We start from the raw sequence: 19,265 nt of genomic DNA, 5'->3' as shown, positions 1-19,265 counted from the left end.
GTTGCCCGACATTTTATTAATTTGATTAATTATTTCTTAATTTGAACGTTATTTTAACTTGTATTCTGTTTTATATTTAATAAAAATGACAGTAACCCCATTGTTTTTGCCCATTGCGAGATTAACTTCTGTTTACAGTTTAACTCTTACTTTCAACATTACCTGCTTTACATGCTTTTGACTTGTCACCCACTTGTGACTGGTATTATTTTTTGTTTTGAAAAGCGTATAGCATTGTTTAGAAAAAGCTATTCTAACTGTATGGGTTTTGCTTTTCTTTGATTCACTTTAACAAACATGGGGATGTTGGCGGTGGACACAGTAGGGGTAAAAGATGGAGACAGCCTGGCCACTGAGCTTAAAGATACCCTCAGCACCAAGGCAACTTTGATAACAGTCAGTTTCAGCCTCTATCGCCATCACCACCACAGACTATGAAGCTTACTTTAAATCATCCTTTCCCAAACTGTACTGTAGAATCTGTACAATTGTAATTCTGCCCATTGTAAAATAGCACCTGATGTAAGCCCGCATGTCAGGGTTTGGCATTGACAGCTTCTTCTCCTGATCCGATACTGGGAGAGATGTTAGTGGGTATGTGGTTTGTGTGTTTCATGTCACAGATGAGGTAGCACAGCTCCTGTTCCATTCAAACAACATGACCCTTAGTTATGAATGCATGTTGGTGCTAAACGGTCGAGTTGTTGAGTGTGCTGTAGGGGGCCCAGACATTCGGAAGGTGGGTTAACAGTGCAATCTCTACCCCTCAATTGTACTGAGTTTGATTCTGTTTACCACTTTGATAAGAAGATTAGAGCCGTGAAGGGAGCACTGGACCGCACTGCCCAGAGAAATCACACTTGCCAATGGAACTGCTTTGAACGATGGCAATAAACTTCTCATCATGGACTGCATAAATCCTCAGCTCTGAAGCTGCTTCATGAGGATGAGGGTGAAGTCTGTTACTGCACCTACCAGGTAATGAGAACAGATTTAGGTAACAGTACGTGCAATGTCCATGTCACCAGTGATCCTATAACTTCTGTTAATGGCACTTACAGTATTGGATGGCAGGCTCACTGCTGTTTGCCAAGGGTATCCTCTTTGCCTTTTAATTGAGCCTTTGGCCTGAACAAAAGCTGTCAAATATTTATTGATATTTGGAGTCTGTAGCAGAAAATATTAACGCCTGCCAGCATTGAAGCACGAAGGAGACTGATGAGTGTAATTGGATTGTAGTGTTCCTGTTCTGGGGACCTACCAGACGGGATCGTGAGAACATCAGTATGACCCCAGTGTTGCAGTGATCGGCTAACAACACTGCTGTAGTGCTACATGATACAAGTCTGGTCATCAAAGACATTTCTAACAAAGTGGCAGCAAGCTGCATCATGGCCTTTCAAATCTGAACAGCATTAAACTTCCTGTTGGCCGAGAGGGGAGGAACTTGTGTCATTATTGGACTGAAATAATGCAAAACATCGTCAATTTATCCGTGCAGATCCCGTTAGAAGCTGTTAAAGTGAAGAAGTTTGGGCAGGAGTTACATACGACTCTATCATCACCTTTGGAACCCTTCTGATTAGCCTCATTCTCTGCCAGGAAGTTTGTGCAACTCCAGTGTACAGTGGGCAAGGGGGTTTATATTCCTGCTGGTGTTGAAACTTGTTTAAGTTTCTTACTGAGAGCACTCTGTGGAGAGAGGACCCGAAGGACAGCTGCCTCCTATCGTTCAGCAATCCTATTCTGCAGACAGACGATGACAGGATCACTGGGGAGACTCGACTTTTCCGTGCAATTCAGCTGCATCCACAATTCATGTGGTCCTTTACAGGACGCAAAGGGAAGTGGGGAGTGTGGATGTTACAGCAAGTCAAGTTAATGTAGCGCCTTGGCAAGGATAGTTCACAGATAGTGTGCAGTCAACCCAGGGAAGAAAGGTCTTTGAAGAGCAGAGTTTCCCTTTGCACAGCAGGGGACTGGAGCCATTTTGCACACCAAAACAAGATGAGGATGCAATCGATGTGTTCCAGGGTGACACTTAATATTGGTCACAAAGAAGAGAAATCTGCAGATGCTGGAAATCCAAGCAACACACACAGAATACTGAAGGAACTCAGCAGACCAAGTAAATCGATGGAAAAGAGTAAACAGTCGACGTTTCCGACCGGCACCCTTCGTCTGGACCGATATTGGTTAGTTACCTTACTACTGTGGTGGGACCATGCGGGAATTCATAGTCGACAACAGAAGCCCCGGATTAATATGCCCGGAATGATGGACTCTGTGTAACAACGAACAAGTAACAAAGAACGGTGCTGAGATATAGATTCTCAGGGGATACTTGAGGAAAGAGGTTGACAGTAACATCACTTTCTTCTCGGAAGGCTCACAGCAGCAGCCCGAGCAATTCCATCCTTCCCAATGCCCAAATTAACGTAAACACAATTCTTTGTCCGCTTTTATTTGTCTTTTGAATTCAATATTCCCGTTGAATAATGTAGTAAAATTCATCTCTCCCCGTCGGGGAATTGAACCCCTGTCTCCTGCGTGACAGGTGGGGATACTAACCACTATACTAACGAGGAATTGCAGTTAATAGCGCATGTCATGCACATTTAAGAGGACAGGAGGGTGAACAGAATTACCTTAATGTTTCTCAGCTGTAATACTGGAGCCTTTCACTCGTGTCCCTCCCACAGCAGTGTCTCAGTTTGCTCCAGCGATTCAGTCATCTGTTGTGTTCAAGGATTAGCGAAGGGAAGTGCTCTCATTCGAGCCCAAATCCGTGTTGTTGGAATGAACATTTTTAATCACAGTTATATATTTATATTTCTGTTTTTTTTAGTGCGACAAGCGGGAAACGATATGTAGCCTAATCGAATTCTGAAGCGATCACTCCCACTTCATTGAAACACTGGCTGTTGTGTATCTCCGGTCTGTCGGAGGATGGCGACCTCAACCGGACATAACAGGAACTGCACCAGAGTGAGGAATCACAGTGACCACGTTCAGAAAACAGCTCGAACCACAGTCATACACTTCTAGCGTCCGAGTGGTCCAACCCTGACAATCCGCGTACGAATTCCCGAAGTTATTTAAATCGACGAGTGAGTGTAAAATTATTATTCACCCTGGGCTGGCCAATGGATCAAGGATTGAAGTGCTGTCCCTCACATTTTCCCCGGTGAACCGATCAGTGCAGCTTCCTGCTCTCACTCTAAATCAGATTCCCACAGCCAACTAGGACACATCAAAACATGTCGGATGATGTGTTCACACAGAGTGCGGTCAGTCTGCTCACCACACACTCTGTCTATTTATACACAATGGGATCTCTCTCATCCCCTCCCCCATTACTAGAGTAAATAAAACTCTTTATTGTGATACACAAATGTAATATAGATTCACAGAATCATGCGACCCTAAAACAGACCTTTCGGCCCACAATGTCCGTGTTGACAATCAACTACCGATCACACCAGAGAACAGCTCGCTTACTAGCTGTTGCCTTCAGTGTCTTGATGATTCAGGTGGTCGCCCAGACAATTCTCTAATGTTGCGAGTGTACCTGCCTCACCAGCCACTCAGGCATGGGTTCCAGTTTCCAAAAACATCCGCATGAAGTTCTCCGTGTGATGGTCTCTAAGTTTGCACACGTCCGGACAGTTTTCGACTATCCTGATAGGCCCGGGTTAATTTGATATGACCTCCGTCACCTCCAGAGCTCTCCATGGAAACAATCGTCAATCCATCGGCCGAATGGACGCCCATGGGCCCAGCACGCTGCCGCTGCGCCTCTCTGCTGTTGTCTGAACGTGGTGACGCGCTGCTCCGTTGTGGACGTTGCTCATTCTTCTCTTCATTTTCATTTGTCGATTCTTTGTGACGTCACATCATTTCATAGAGACACAGAAAACCTACAGCACAATACAGGCCCTTCGGCCCACAAAGCGGTGCCGAACACGTCCTTAACCTACAAATTACCTAGGGTTACCCATTGCCGTCTAGTTTTCTAAGCTCCAGTGGAGGGCTTCCTTTATAAATGTTTCTTTTCTTATCTGTTCTTTGTTGATTTATTTCGCACCTTTCTCTCTGCTTTTCTTCTCGTATTTGCTGCCCCATCCTGATATTATCTCTGTGCTGCCTGTGCTCCGACACATTAGGAGACCTCGTTCCCGACATGTCAGCAATGAATGTGTTTCACATTATTTACTGAACCCAGTTTCAGTGGCCCTGCTGTCATACATTCTGTTCATCTTCCACCGTGTCTCTACCGCGTGCTCTCTCTTTGTCTCCGGGCTGTTCTTCGGCATAAATATCAATGGACAGCGGCAGAGCTGCAGCTGAATTGACCCGAAATAGACTCTTTCCTCCTGTGGCCTCTATCGCCGCCTGAGGAAGGTAGACCCAAACAACCCCGCTCTCCTGCCTGCCTGAGGAAAGATATCTTTAACGACCGAGGGGATGGAGCAGAACGTCCTAAGGTTTGTCGGGTCAGGAGAGCCAATACTCTCTGGTATAATCCCATTCCTTTGCAAACTCACCGAGACACAAGATCAGGAGTCGGGACCAATTCTAAAGATGTACGGCTCAATAGGAAAGCAGTTCAGTCCACGTTGGCGGCAGATGATCATCCGCATGTTTAGAGTGACTAGAGTCACTCAATCCATGGTTTTTCCAATGAACGCCCTGAATTCATAACAAGCGCTTTACAGCGCAACAAAATACATCGTTTTCTTTTCTTTATTTTACAGTTTTATCAGGAAACACCGACAAAATTAACTCTTTGGGAGACGGAATAAAATAATTTGAAATTACGTGGACACGGGTTATTCCCTCCGCAGCGGAACATGCCCGCTGAAACTTTAATGAACTTCTGGTCTACCGCCCTAATCCCTCGACCATGACAGCCGCGACACTCAGCCTGGGAGACAGGAGGACATTTTTCAAAGGAACTCATCAGTATGTTCCACGGCGATTCGGCTCAACATCAACGTCAGGGTCATAGAAGCTGGGCTGACATACTCTCCACATCCACTCTTTATAGGTTTTTCAATATTCGATAGGTTTCAATGAGATCCTCCCTCATTCTTCTAAATTCCAACGAGTAGAGGCCTTTTATTTTTCTAAGCTCCATGTACCTATCCGAGAGTCTATTAAAATACCCTATTGCATCCGCCTCCACCACCGTCGCCGGCAGCCAGTTCCACGCACTCACCACTCTGCGTAAAAAAAAAACTTACTCCTGACTTCCCATCTGTACCTACTTCCAAGCACCTTAACACTGTGCCCTCTCCTGTGAGCCTTTTCAGTCCTGGGAAAAAGCCTCTGCCTATCCACAGGATCAATGCCTCACATCATCTTATACAACTCCATCAGGTCACCTCTCATCCCCCGTCGCTCCGAGGACAAAAGACCGAGTTCTCTCAACCTATTCTCATAAGGCACGCTCCGCAATCCAGGCAACATCCCTGTAAATCTCCTCTGCATCCTTTCTATGGTTTCCAATCATTCCTGGAGTGAGGTGACCAGAACTGAGCACAGTACTCCAAGTGGGGTCTGATCAGGGTCCTATATAGCTGTAACATTACCTGTCGGCTCCTGAACTCAATCCCACGGTTGGTGAAGGTAAATACATCGTATGCCGTCTTAACCACACAGTCAACCTGCAAATGATTGTATCAAGCTGTATTTTTTGCAGTTTTCTACACCACCCGTGAAATGCAGACTGCTAAGCACAGAACAATAAATACCACGTTGAGAAAACATAAACAACAGAAGTGCGAACAACTCTGTACACTTGAACCCAGGCGCTGATGGGATACGGTCATAAGACCGTAAGAGAAGGCAGCAGAGTCAGTCTGCCCCATTCCATCTTGGCTGAGTTATTATCCTCATCAACTCCATTCTCACGCCTTCTCTCCCCAGTCTTTGACTTCCTTACTGAGCAAGTAACTACCACCCTCCGCGTTAAACATACCGAGTGACTCGGGCTCCATCGCCGTCGACAGCAAAGAATTCCACAGACTCACCGCCCTCCGGCTCAAGACAATTTCCTTTGACCTTTGTCAGATTTGAGATGCTCATAAAATCTGTTATATCAGCAATATCACAGACAAAATGCTGGAAGAACTCAGCGGACTGTCTGGGTATTGCCTTGTATTTGCAGCATCTGCACATTTTTCGTGCTTGTACATCAAGAACGTCGTTATTTGTCGGTTTCTATCCCGACCTTGTTTTCTCTCTTACATTTTTCTTCGTATCTGTGTTTCCAGACTTTTGTGTGTGCGACCAGGAGGGAGTTACAGGACTGAAGGACAGTTCAACATGGGAAACTGCAGGGACACGAGATATGGGTCGTTCAGTGTCGCTGGTCTCCATTTGTAGTGCAATAATTATCAAACAATAGACAATGAAATCTGTAAAAGTAGCTCTTCCGTGACAAATCTGGCGTTTAACATTAAATCTACCGGCCTCATTGCCACCAAAGACTCTGCTGAAGTAATGCCCGAGAATTGTGATGTATTGGTCTTCAATCGTCCAATGTTTACATCAGAGACAATGGTGTTTAATTGAAGTGTTTGTTCACGTGCCGTCACTAAGAAAATTAGTGAAGTGGTTGACCGTATCGCTGGAGATTGATGCCCTGTTTGAATCGAGGCCGTTTTTAATGCATCAGCTCAGAGTGTCTAACGGAGCTGTGAAGTCACGAACAAGAGAAATCACAGACTCTCACTGAAATGGTGTATCCAGTCATCTGGCGATAGAAGACGTTTAGTATCCTTTTATTTCAGCCTTTGGAATTCCGGGTAAGCCGCGGTGTCAGCTGCCGTTGGTGGAAGTTCAAGTTTAATTCCAATGTTGTGAATGTGATATGTGAAAAGCCGGCTCACAGCATCAATTGTCAGTCACCATCTTCCAACCCCGGAATAGACCATTCATAGTCTCCATTTTCCAGTCTGTCTCTGTGGCGCAATCGGTCAGCGCGTTCGGCTGTTAACCGAAAGGTTGGTGGTTCGAGCCCACCCAGGGACGCTGGTGACCCGGCAGTTTTTGCAGAGTGTTATATTGCCAGCTGGGTAACGTTGTGCTGTCCGGAGACCCTGCGACTGCAGCGTTAACTTCAGTGGGAATTAAAATATTTTTTTAAAAGCTTCTCTTTCACACTATTTCTAGAGATCAAATCATTACACAACGTATTGAGAGAGAACAATGTTAAGCAATAACAGAATGCAGAATGAAATGTAACTGCGACAGAGACAGCACAGTGCGGGTAAACAATCAGGTGCCGCATCATAACGGGTAGATTGTGAGGTCAAGGCTCCATCTTATCGTCTCGGGCACCATCCAATAGACATAACGGCGGAGTTGAAGCTATCCACGAGCCTGTACTACGTGCTGTCTTGTACCTTCAGCCGGATAGAAGAAGGGAAAAGAGATAGTACAGTACCCAAGGCGCATGGTATATTTTTGTCAGGAGTGTGTAAGTTACATACTCCTTCACCATTCTCTTTGACCATAAGTGCATGTTTCCTCGAGCGACATCTTTGGAACTAACGGACTTGCCGGGTCTAATGTCGTGGGCTTGATTAAATTTTGGATCATTCAGTTGGCGTCTAATTGTTTTCATCCAACATAGGCTCCCCATCATTTTATTTTCACTGTGGATGTCCAATCTCTATAAACGTCCAGCAAACAACCCACCCCCGCACCAGGAAGGTCTCAAATCTCTGCGCTTTCATCGGGAAACCAGACCCAACCAGCTCCCCTCCACCACCATTCACCTCCGTCTGGCGGAACTTGTCCTCCCACTTCCTTTAAACACAAGGTGAGCCATGGACACCGGCATGGGTCCCAGCTGTGCCTCTCTGTGTGTCGGCTACGTGGAACAGTCTATGTTCCAAGCCTACACTGGTGTCGCTCCCTAACTTTCACTACACTATATAAATGACGACATTGCTACCTCTTTCTGCACCCATGTGGAACTCATCCACTTCATCAGCTTTGTCTGCAACTTCCACCCTGCCCAAAAGTTTACCTGTCCCATATCCGACAGCTCCTTCCGTTTTCTCCATCTCTCTGTCTCTATCTCTGAAGACAGCTTGTCTACTGATGTCTATTATAACCACACAGACCCTCACAGCTACCTGGACTATACCGCTTCCCACCCCGTTACATGTAAAAATGCCAGCCCTTTCTCTCAATTCCTCCGTCTCCGCCGCATCTGCCCTCAGGATACAGCGTTTCATTCAAGAACAAAGGGGATATCGTCTTTTTTCAAAGAAAGGGGCTTCCCTTCCTCCACCATGAAAGCTGCTCTCAACAGAATCTCTTCCATTTTGCTCACGTCTGCCCCCACCACATCCTCGCTCCCGCCCCTGGGCAGAGGGTTTGTCTTGTCCTCACCTACCTCCCCCGCCCCAGCCTCCGCCTCCAGCACACAATTCTCTGTAATTTCCACCATCTCCGGCGGGATCCCACCACCAAACTCCCATGTGTGTCCATCCCTCCCACTGATCTGTGCCCTGGCACTATCCTTGCAAGTGAAACAAGTGTTACACCTGTCCCCCGCCCTCAGTACTATTCAGGGCCCCAAGCAATCCTTCCAGGTAAGGCGACACTTCAGCTGTGAGTCCTTTAGGGTCATCGACTGCATCCAGTGCTCCCAGTGCGGCCTCCTGTATATCGGTGAGACCCGACACAGATTGGGAGACCACATCGCCGAGCACCTACACTCCCTCCACCAGAACAAGCGAGATCTCCCAGTGGCCACCCATTTTAATTCCACTTCCCATTCCAATTCCGACATGGCAGCCCATGGCCTCCAGTATTGTTGCGATGAAGCCACGCTCAGGGTGGAAGAGCAAAACATTATATTCCGCCTGGGTAGCTTCCAACCTGATGGCATGAACATTGATTTCTCAAACTTTCAGTAATGTCCCCTCCTTCATGAAGCCCCATTCTCTTTTCCCTATCTGACTTTATCTGTTACCTGCCCATCACCTCCCTCTGGTGTTCCGCCCCCTTCTCTTTCTTTCATGGCCTCCTCTCCTTCCCTGTCCTCCAGCCCAGTATCTCTTTCACCAATCAAAGTTTCAGGTCTTTAATTTACCAGCCGCCCCCTCCCCCTGCCAGTTTCACCTATCACCTCGTGCTTCTTCCTCCCCTCACCGTCTAACTCTGATTCCTCATCGGTTTTTGCTCCAGTCCGGGTGAAGGGACTCGGCCCGAAACGTCGACTGTATTTTTTCCCACAGATGCTGCCTGGCCTGCTGAGTTCCTCTAACATTTTCTGTGTTGCTTGGATTTCCATCATCTGTAGATTTTCTCTTTGTGCCTCGATCAATGTCACTCCACACTAAAAACATCGTACACCCTTCCGTCTCTGAACCTGGCAGCCCGTTCAAAGCACCCACCCCACTCTGTCTAAAAACATGACCCGCACATCTTTAAACTCTCTCCTACCTTAAATTCATTCCCGCTGGAATTTCAAATCCCTACCCTGGGAATCCAATTCTGACTATCTGCCCAGTCTATGTCTCTCATAGAGTCAGGAAGCGAGCAAGCAGCATCACTGTAGACCCACCACACCCTGGACATCACCTGTTCCAACTCCTTCCTTCTGGTAGGCGCTTTAGATCACTGTATGCCAGGACACGTAGGTACAAGAACAGTTTCTTTCCATATGCCATCAGTCTTATGAACACTTGAATTTTAGTCTATTATAAACCAAGTCCACCTGTACATACACTGGTATTCAGCACCTCATTGTATACAGTTCACGGTTATTTGCACTATTGTCTTGTTTGCTTTTTGATTCTGTGCAGCAAGAGCTCAGGGAAACCGGCATCAAATTCCCTGTATGTGTCCACATCCTTGACGATAATAAAGGATTCTGATTCTGATAATTTGGTCAAGTTTCCTCTCAGTCTCTGATATTCCAATGAAGGCAAACAAGCTCAAACACCTTAATCAGGCAACACTTTACAAATCCTGCCGATCCTTCCTGTGAAGAGTCCATTCTTGTAGAATCTGGAATAGAGTCAGAACAGGATTTAACGAGAAACTCTTGACGGATGTGAATTCCAACTCTGATTCACAACCAGTGAATGATAATTAATGCAACACACATCAAAGTTACTGGTGAACACAGCAGGCCAGGCAGCATCTCTAGGAAGAGGCACAGTCGACGTTTCAGGCTGAGACCCTTCGTCAGGACTAACTGAAGGAAGAGTGAGTAAGAGATTTGAAAGTGGGAGGGGGAGGGGGAGGGGGAGATCCAAAATGATAGGAGAAGACAGGAGGGGGAGGGATGGAGCCAAGAGCTGGACAGGTGATTGGCAAAAGGGATACGAGAGGATCATGGGACAGGAGGTCCAGGAAGAAAGACAAGGTGGGTGGGGAACCCAGAGGATGGGCAAGGGGTATATTCAGAGGGGCAAAGGGAGAAAAAGGAGAGTGAGAGAAAGAATGTGTGTATAAAAAATAAGTAACAGATGGGCTACGAGGGGGAGGTGGGGCATTAGCGGAAGTTAGAGAAGTCGATGTTCATGCCATCAGGTTGGAGGCTACCCAGACGGAATATAAGGTGTTGTTCCTCCAACCTGAGTGTGGCTTCACCTTTACAGTAGAGGAGGCCGTGGATAGACATGACAGAATGGGAATGGGATATGGAATTAAAATGTGTGGCCACTGGGAGATCCTGCTTTCTCTGGCGGACGGAGTGTAGGTGTTCAGCAAAGCGCCTCCCAGTCTGCATCGGGTCTCGCCAATATATAAAAGGCCATATCGGAAGCACCAGACGCAGTATATCACCCCAGCCGACTCACAGGTGAAGTGTCACCTCACCTGGAAGGACTGTTTGGGGCCCTGAATGGTGGTAAGGGAGGAAGTGTAAGGGCATGTGTAGCACTTGTTCCGCTTACAAGGATAAGTGCCAGGAGGGAGATCACTGGGGAGGGATGGGGGGGTGGAATGGACAAGGGAGTCGCATAGGGAGCGATCCCTGTGGAAAGCAGAGAGAGGGGGGGAGGGAAAGATGTGCTTAGTGGTGGGATCCCGTTGGAGGTGGCGGAAGTTACGGAGAATAATATGTTGGACCCGGAGGCTGGTGGGGTGGTAGGTGAGGACCAGGGGAACCCTATTCCTAGTGGGGTGGCGGGAGGATGGAGTGGGAGCAGATGTACGTGAAATGGGGGAGATGCGTTTAAAAGCAGAGTTGATAGTGGAGGAAGGGAAGCCTCTTTCTTTAAAAAAGGAGGACATCTCCCTCATCCTAGAATGAAAAGCCTCATCCTGAGAGCAGATGCGGCGGAGACGGAGGAATTGCGAGAAGGGGATGGCGTTTTTGCAAGAGACAGGGTGAGAAGAGGAATAGTCCAGATAGCTGTGAGAGTCAGTAGGCTTATAGTAGACATCAGTGGATAAGCTGTCTCCAGAGACAAAGACAGAAAGATCTAGAAAGGGAAGGGTAATTAATGATTAATTAATTAATTAATTAATTAATGATAATTAATGAATCAATTACACTCACAGCCTGAATTAGCATGTCGATTACTAGGCCAATGGAGTTCTGCGTAGATCGTGTCTATGTCAGAGGTTTATATGTTATGTAGTCTGAAACCGTACACCCTGCGATGGCCGGGAATCGAACCCGGGTCAACTGCTTGGAAGGCCGCTATGCTCACCACTATACCACCATCGCTCAATGACGTAGCAAAGCATCTGAGTAGTGAGGCATCTTCTATAGTTCCATGCGACTCCACCAGTCCCCGAGCTGCTTTCTGTCGGATGATTCCTCACTCTGCTGCAGGTCTTATTCCGGTAAATTAATGTCGCCATCCCCAACAGACCAGAGTTATACAACCCACATAATAAATTGCCGGTGAAAGCAGCAGGCCAGGCAGCATCTATAGGAAGAGGTACAGTCGATGTTTCGGGCCGAGACCGTTCGTCAGGACTAACTGAAAGAAGAGATAGTAAGAGATTTGAAAGTGGGAAGGGGAGGGGGAGACCCAAAATTATAGGAGAAGACAGGAGGGGGAGGGATGGAGCCAAGAGCTGTACAGTTGATTGGCAAAAGGGATATAAGACTTCATGGGACCATGCCAGCCATTATTTATTTATTATTATTATTATATATATCTTTCTCTCTCCCTTTTTCTCCCTCTGTCCCTCTCACTATACTCCTTGCCTATCCTCTGGGATTCCCCCTCCTCCTTTCTTTCTCCCGAGGCCTCCCGTCCCATGATCCTCTGATGGTGGTGTGGAGAATGCTGAGGAAGATGAATGGCGTCAGAGGTTATAACTAGATTCCAGTATTAGTGGAGAATGGAAATTTGATGCAGAGGACAACGAAAAGGCAAAGTGTTTGAGAAACACGTTTGCAAACACACATAGTCCAGACAATATAGGGGATGAGTGTTTTAAGAGAAGAGAGAGTCTCTTGGTGGACAGTGGGGAGATTTGTGAAAAACAAGAGGCATTTGAGATTGCCATGGATGATGACTTTACGTTGACTGAATTGAAATTTGCCATCAATGGGGCAAGAACTACAACCCAGGGCAGGATATGGGAAGCTATCACATACTGTACTCCAGTATCTGCCTGAGGCAGTCTAAAAGAAGTTGCTTGAGTTTTATAAGAAGGTCTGGAAGCAAAGAATGCTCCCAGGAGACTGGAAAAGGTCTGTGTTAAAGCCTGTTGTAAAACCTGGGAAGGATCCGATGCTGTCCGGTTTCTACAGGCCTGTTGTCTCACTTCCTCACTGTGTAAAATAATGGTGAAAATGATAGTAATTAGGCTGATGATTGTTTTGGATAAGTGAGAATTACTTCGTCACTACCAATGTGGGTTTCGCAAAGGGAGATCTATGACTCCCTTGTACTACTGGGAATGATATCTGGAAATCCTTTTACACTGAAAGAATTGGTAGTTGCAGTGCTTTTGAACATTAAAATAGTTTTATGATATGCGATGGAGGGAGAGGCTTGTTACTAAACTCATTAAGCTTGGTGTTCATGTTGGTTTTGCAAATGGGTATCATTTTTTTTTGTTTTGGGGGGTTATTTTCAGTGAGGGGGGTCATCAGAGTTTGCGGAAGAAAACATACCTCCCTTCCCAGGGTAGTGTTATCTGTTTAATATTGTTTAATCTGATAGTTAAGTATACTTTTTAATGATCTTGGGCCTGAGTTCAGTTTGGCTTTCTATGCTGATGATGGGGCTTTGTGGAAAAAGGGTTGTAATAGTTCCTATGTGGGAAGGTCTTGGACAAACAGCGTTATCAACAATGGGAGAATGGTGTTTGGACTATTCTAAATCAGTATATGTGTTTTATTTTTACTCATAAACATAGGATCTTGGCCTAAGATACCAAAGATGTACTCTTTTACATAAATGCTGCCTGGATTTCTGAGTTCCTCCAGAATTGTGTGTTGCTGAGGGAATGGTATCGATTCTGGAGCGAGGGCAATGGAGGTTGTTGCTGGAGAGGAAGAGGCAGACTCAATTAGTAACTTAATCAGAATCAGATTGAATATCACCGGCATATGTCGTGACATTTGTTAACTTTACAGCAGCAGTACAATGATATCCAGGATAAATAAATATAGAGAAAAAACTGAGTTACATTAAGTATTCAATATTTAAGTTAAAGTATCTAGTTAAACATGAATTAAAACATAAATTAAAAGAAAAAAAGTAGTTAGGTAGTGCTCTTGGGTTCAATGCCCATTGAGAATTCAGAATTTGGGTGTCAGAGGGGAAGAAACTGTTCCTGAATCACCGAGTGTGTGCCTTCAGCATTCTCTCTCTCCTTCCCAATGGTAACAGTGTGAAAAGAGCATGTCCTGGGTGGTGGCGATCCTCAATGATGATCGGTGCCTTCCTGAGGCACCGCTCCTTGAAGATGTTGTGTACTACCGAGCCTGGACCCATGGTAGAGTTGACCAGTTTTACAAGTTTTTGCTATTTATTTCGATCTCATTCAGAAGCCCCCCCCCCCCCCCATACCAGATGGAGATGCAGCCAGTCAGAATGATCTCCACTGGACGTTTGTAAAAGTTTATTTAGTGTTTTAGTTGACAAACCAAATCTCCTCCAACTCCTAATGAAATATAGTCGCTGTCTTGCCTTCTTCATAACTGCATCATATGTTGCATCCGGTTTAGATCCTCAGAGATGCTGACACCCAGGAACTTGCAATTGTCCACTCTCTCCACTTCTGATCCCTTGATGAGGATTGGTTTGTGTTCCTTCATCTCACCTTTCCTGAAGTTGACAATCAGCGTTTTGATCTTGCTGACGTTGAGTGCAAGATTGTTGCTGCAGCAACACTCCACTAACTGGTAGTTCACCCTAATTTATGATTTATTGTCACCATCTGAAATTCTGCAAACAGCGGTTGTATCATCAGCAAATTTATAAATGTTGTTTGAGCTATGCCTAGTCACACAGTTGTGGGTGTAGAGACAGTAGAGCTGTGAGATAAAGACACAGCCCTGTGGAGTGTCAGTGTTAATTGTCAGTGAGGTGGAAATGTTATCCCAATCCGCACAGATTGTGGTATTCCGGTTAGGAAGTCATGGATCCAGTTGCAGAGGCCTAGGTCTTGTAGCTTGAATGTGGAGTGAGAATTAATTCCTGCGCTGGGACTGGGCCACGGCGAGTGTGGCGGAGTGGGAAGAAGTTGCTGGTGACTATAATTGCAGCTTCCTCTCCCCTGACCATGGGAAGACAGTTTCCCATTAGCACATTTCCCAATGTCTGTTGTTGCTGGACAGTGAGTATTCTGAGTGGTGAATCCCATGGGAAATGAATGTTGTGTCCATCCCTCTGTTCCACTCCCGGATCTGTACCGGGAAGTGGTGGGGTTTGTTTGTCTCTTCCTTGGTTTGGAGCCTCCTCCATCTGCTGCTCAGAAGAAGCTGAGAGCTGCAGCCTGTGAGTGGTCTCACACACTGGCACTGGCTGAACCAGTCGCTTCACACAGTGTCTGCCTTTTACCTCTTTCACTTTCCTTCTCCTACCTGCAGGAAAGACTTCAATGTACGCCAATGTTCCCTCTTGCCAAGTCTCAATGAACAGAACAGTGGCTCCATCTCTCACACACAAGGTGTGTTACTGAGCACAGAGATACTGACAGCTCATTCGTTCCACAGTCTCAGACAGCAGAGACATTCAGTCCCACACTGAGCCCAGGATCCAGACACAGATTTCCAGTACAACAGTTACAGTGAAACACAGCTGGTCAATATTTCCCTGGTCCCTGGGAAAATATGGAACATTTTCAACAACTTCTTTGAATGCCTTCCATGCGATTTTCTCTGGTCCCAGTGGAAGTTCTTTGAATTGCCTGTTATTGCTGGCCTGCTTGATTTGTGGACCAGCACAAATGCCTCCCTTAACCATGGCGTCAAATAATCTGACTTGGATTATGAATTGAAATATAAAAATATAGGAAATTTCAAAGAGATGGTGTGTGATAGGGACATTGCATAGTGATTTTCAGTATCAGCAGTCCAAATCCATAAGATATACGTACCTAAAAGTAATCAGGAAGCAAAATATTTGTTGTCCAGTGTAGTTGGCCATGTGGGTGAGAGTGCGGGGGAAAGCTGAGGACTACAGGAAGGTATCAGTGGACTGGACAGGTAGGCAGGTGGAATTTAATCTGGGAGGTGAGGTGATGCAGGTGGGGAGCCCAAACAAGGCCAGGAGACAGACGGTACATTGTGGAATCTGGAGAAGAATAGAGGGTCAGAGGGAGAGCATGTGGAATGATTCCTCAGGTTAGAAGGACGGAGCATTCGATGGGTTTAAAAGGCGGATGAGAGGCTTGCTTTTGTTGGCTGAAGGTACAGAATGGCAGGGGAGGGAGCTCTGGTGGAATTGTATAGACACAAGTGGGATCACAGCTGGAGCTCTGTGTACAGTCCTGGTCAGCACACCACAGGCTCACACCCACATCCAAATGAGGAGCAGGAGTCCCCACTCAGCAACTCCCACCTGCTCTGTCACTTAATAAGGTCACGGCTGTCCTGTTTCAATATTAAACTCCACGTTCCTGTCTGCCCACAGAAACATTTCACCCCCTCCTTATAAACAATCCCCCTCTCTTTCCCTTAAAAGCATACAAGGATATGATCCAAAAAAACTATCAGTTAATCAATTCCAATGTCTGAGGGTGCACTAAGATTCAGAAAAGAATCCTCTGATCTTTTGCTCAAATCATGAAATACTGGTCCCTGGTTCTAGTTGGCAATGGGTGGAGCACTGGCTTATCGGCAGAAAACGGAGAGTGGGAATAAAGGGATTGTTTTCTGGCTGGCTGCCAGTTACCAGTGGAGTTCACAGGGATTGATGTTGGGACCGCTGCTTTTTATGAGGTATGTCAATGACTTGGACTGTGGGATTAATGTATTTGTGGGTACATTTGCCAATGCTACAAAGATAGGTGGAGAAGTGTGTAGTGTTGAGGAAACAGAGAGCCCACAGAGAGACTTAGATAGTTTAGGGGAATGACAAAGAAGTGGCAAATGAAATACAATGTTGCAAAGTGTATGGTCATGCGCTTTGGTAGAATAAATAAATGGGCAGACTATTATTTAGATGGGGTGATGATTCAAAATGCAGAGATGCAAAGAGACTTGTGATGCATTGTGCAGGATACCCAAAAGGTTAACCTCCAGGTTCAGTCAGTGGTGAAGAAGGCAAATGCAATTTTTGCACTCATTTCTAGATGTATAGAATATTAGAGCAGGGTGTGATGTTGATGCTCTATAAGGCACTCGTTAGTCCACACTTGGAGTATTGTGCGCAGTTCTGGGCTCCTTATTTTAGAAAGAATATACTGACATTGGAGAGGGTTCAGAAAATATTCACGAAAATGATTCCAGGAATGAAAGGTTTACCATATGAGGAACATCTGGCAGCTCTTGGGCTGTATTCCTTGGAGTTCAGGAGAATGAATGGGGATCTCATAGAAACATTCTGAATGTTAAAAGGCCTGAACAGATTAGATATGGAAAACTTATTTCCCATGGTAGGTGGGGTCCAGGACAAGAGGCATGACTTCAGGATTGTCCATTAAGACCGGAGATGCGGAGAAATTACTTTAGTCAGAGGATGGTAAAGCTGCGGGATCTGGTGCCACGAGCGGCTGTGGAGGCCAAGTCTTTGGGTGCATTTAAAGCAGAGATAGATAGGTTCTTGATTAACTAGGGCATAAAAGGGTATGAGGAGAAGGCAGGGGTGTGGGGATGACTGGAAGAATTGGATCAGCCCATGATTGAATGGCAGAGCAGACTCAATGGCCTACTTCTGCTCCTGTATCTTCTGGTCGTATAAGCACATGGAGACAGTAGGAACAGAAAACACAAGCCCAGACTTCCCTCATCATACAACCAGCTCACTACCAGTATTGGTCCAGTGAACATTCCCTGAACTGATTCCAACACATTGAGATTCTTCCCTGAATAATGTATAAATGGGCTCCCCCACCCTATATATGGTGTATAAGATGATGAGAGACATTGATCATGTGAATAGTCAGAGGCTGTTTGCCAGGGCTGAAATGGCTAGCACGAGAGGGCACAGTTTTAAGGTGCCTGGAAGTAGGTACAGAGGAGATGTCAGGGGTGTGATTTTTATGCAGAGAGTGGTGAGTGTATGGAATGGGCTGCCGATGACGGTGTTGGGGGAGGTTACAATAATGTCTTTTAAGAGACTTTTGGATAGGTTCAGGGAGCTCAGAAAACTAGAGGGCTTGGGTAACGCTAAGTAATTTCTAAAGTACATGTGTGGCACAGCATTGTGCACTGAAGGTCCTGTATTATGCTGTAGGTTGTCTATGTTTCAATGTTTCTATAAGGGAAGCATAAGCTCCCAACATTTGTATTCTGTTCCCCATCAATAAAATGTCATGTTCTCTCTACTACTTATAGCTGCAAACAGGATTAGGAAAAGCTCATTCGGCCCACGATACCTCTGCTGACACTGGTGTCAGGTGAGACTGCACACTGGGGCGCCATGACCATGCAGGGATTTGCACGACACTGTTACAGCTCGGGGCATCGGAGTCAGAATTCAGCCCCTGCACCTTCTTCAAAGAGTCTCTGTATGTTCTTCCTGTGGATTGCGTCAGTTTTATTCAGATCCTCCTGTTTCTTCCCACAGTCCAACAATGTAGCGGGAAGGTTAACTCGTGATTGTAAACTATCTTGTGAATAGATTAGGGTTAAATTGGGTTTCCAGGGTTTGCCGGGCAGTGTGATTCGAAGGGTTTATTTTGCTCTGTGTTTATAAATAAAATTAAAAAAAACAATCCAGGTGTTATCCAACTTTCCCTATACTAATCCAGACAGCACATTGGGAAATCTCTTCTGCGCCCTTTCCACAGTCCCCACGTCCTTTCTGTGATGGAGCAAACAGAACTGCACACACGGCTCAAAACGTGACCTAACCAAGGGTTTGTACAGCTGTAACATGTTATCCTATGGTTTGTACACAACAACATGACTGATGAAGACAAGGTTACCGCACAGCTCCATTTCCTTTCAATACCTCTTGCAGGATGATATGGACAGACACATCAAGATATATCACTGCTCCCAAGGGTGCTGTCATTTATTGTGTACATTCCTCCAACATTGGAATGTAAACTCATCACACTTGTCCAGATTAAACTCTGTTCCCCACTTCTCCATCCATGATTCCAACTGATCTACATCCACTTCTGTCCATTTGACCACCTTCCTCACCACCCACAACTGCACCAATATTCATGTCATCAGCGATCTGATCACCCATGTGTGTTTTAATCTGATCAAACAGAGGTCTCATTACTGATCACTGGGCACACACATAGGTTACAAATCTACAGTCAAAATCATTCTCAATTCCATCAGCCCAAATGTCACTACAGAGTACACACCACTCAAACCATCCCACACCGAGACTCGAGGAAAGTTACATATTTATCACAGAATAGTGTTTGAATCAATGGTCTAGTCTTGTTGCTCCAGATGCTCTGCTGCAAAGTACCTGAATATTAGTTCAATGTAACCAGTGGCATCGTCCCTGTGGTATTGATTAAAATGAAAAATAGACTTAATCAAAAAATTTAACTGCAAGAATAAATCTGAAAGAAATGTTGTAATGTTACACTAGATGAGAGATTAAAAGATGCAGTGTTAACCACAAATCTCACACTGTACCAGAGACTGACAGGTACAGAATGAACCTCGCATTCTCACTCTGTAC

General features: G+C 45.7%; 1 protein-coding gene and 2 non-coding genes across 3 annotated transcripts in view; 1 reads left to right on the top strand and 2 right to left on the bottom strand.

Moving 5' to 3' along the window:
* The window catches only part of LOC140189344 (uncharacterized), a 155,663-nt gene that overhangs the window by 33,704 nt on the left and 102,694 nt on the right, over window positions 1–19,265 (bottom strand). The window lies entirely within an intron of this gene.
* trnan-guu (transfer RNA asparagine (anticodon GUU)) lies at window positions 6,965–7,038 on the top strand. Its single transcript has one exon. It is a non-coding gene; the product is annotated as a tRNA-Asn (tRNA).
* On the bottom strand, window positions 11,636–11,707 carry trnag-ucc (transfer RNA glycine (anticodon UCC)). The gene has a single exon. It is a non-coding gene; the product is annotated as a tRNA-Gly (tRNA).

Source organism: Mobula birostris, chromosome 28 (genome assembly GCF_030028105.1).
Source record: "Mobula birostris isolate sMobBir1 chromosome 28, sMobBir1.hap1, whole genome shotgun sequence".
Taxonomy (NCBI): Eukaryota; Metazoa; Chordata; class Chondrichthyes; order Myliobatiformes; family Myliobatidae; genus Mobula; species Mobula birostris.
This window is presented reverse-complemented; position numbering and strand designations above follow the sequence as displayed.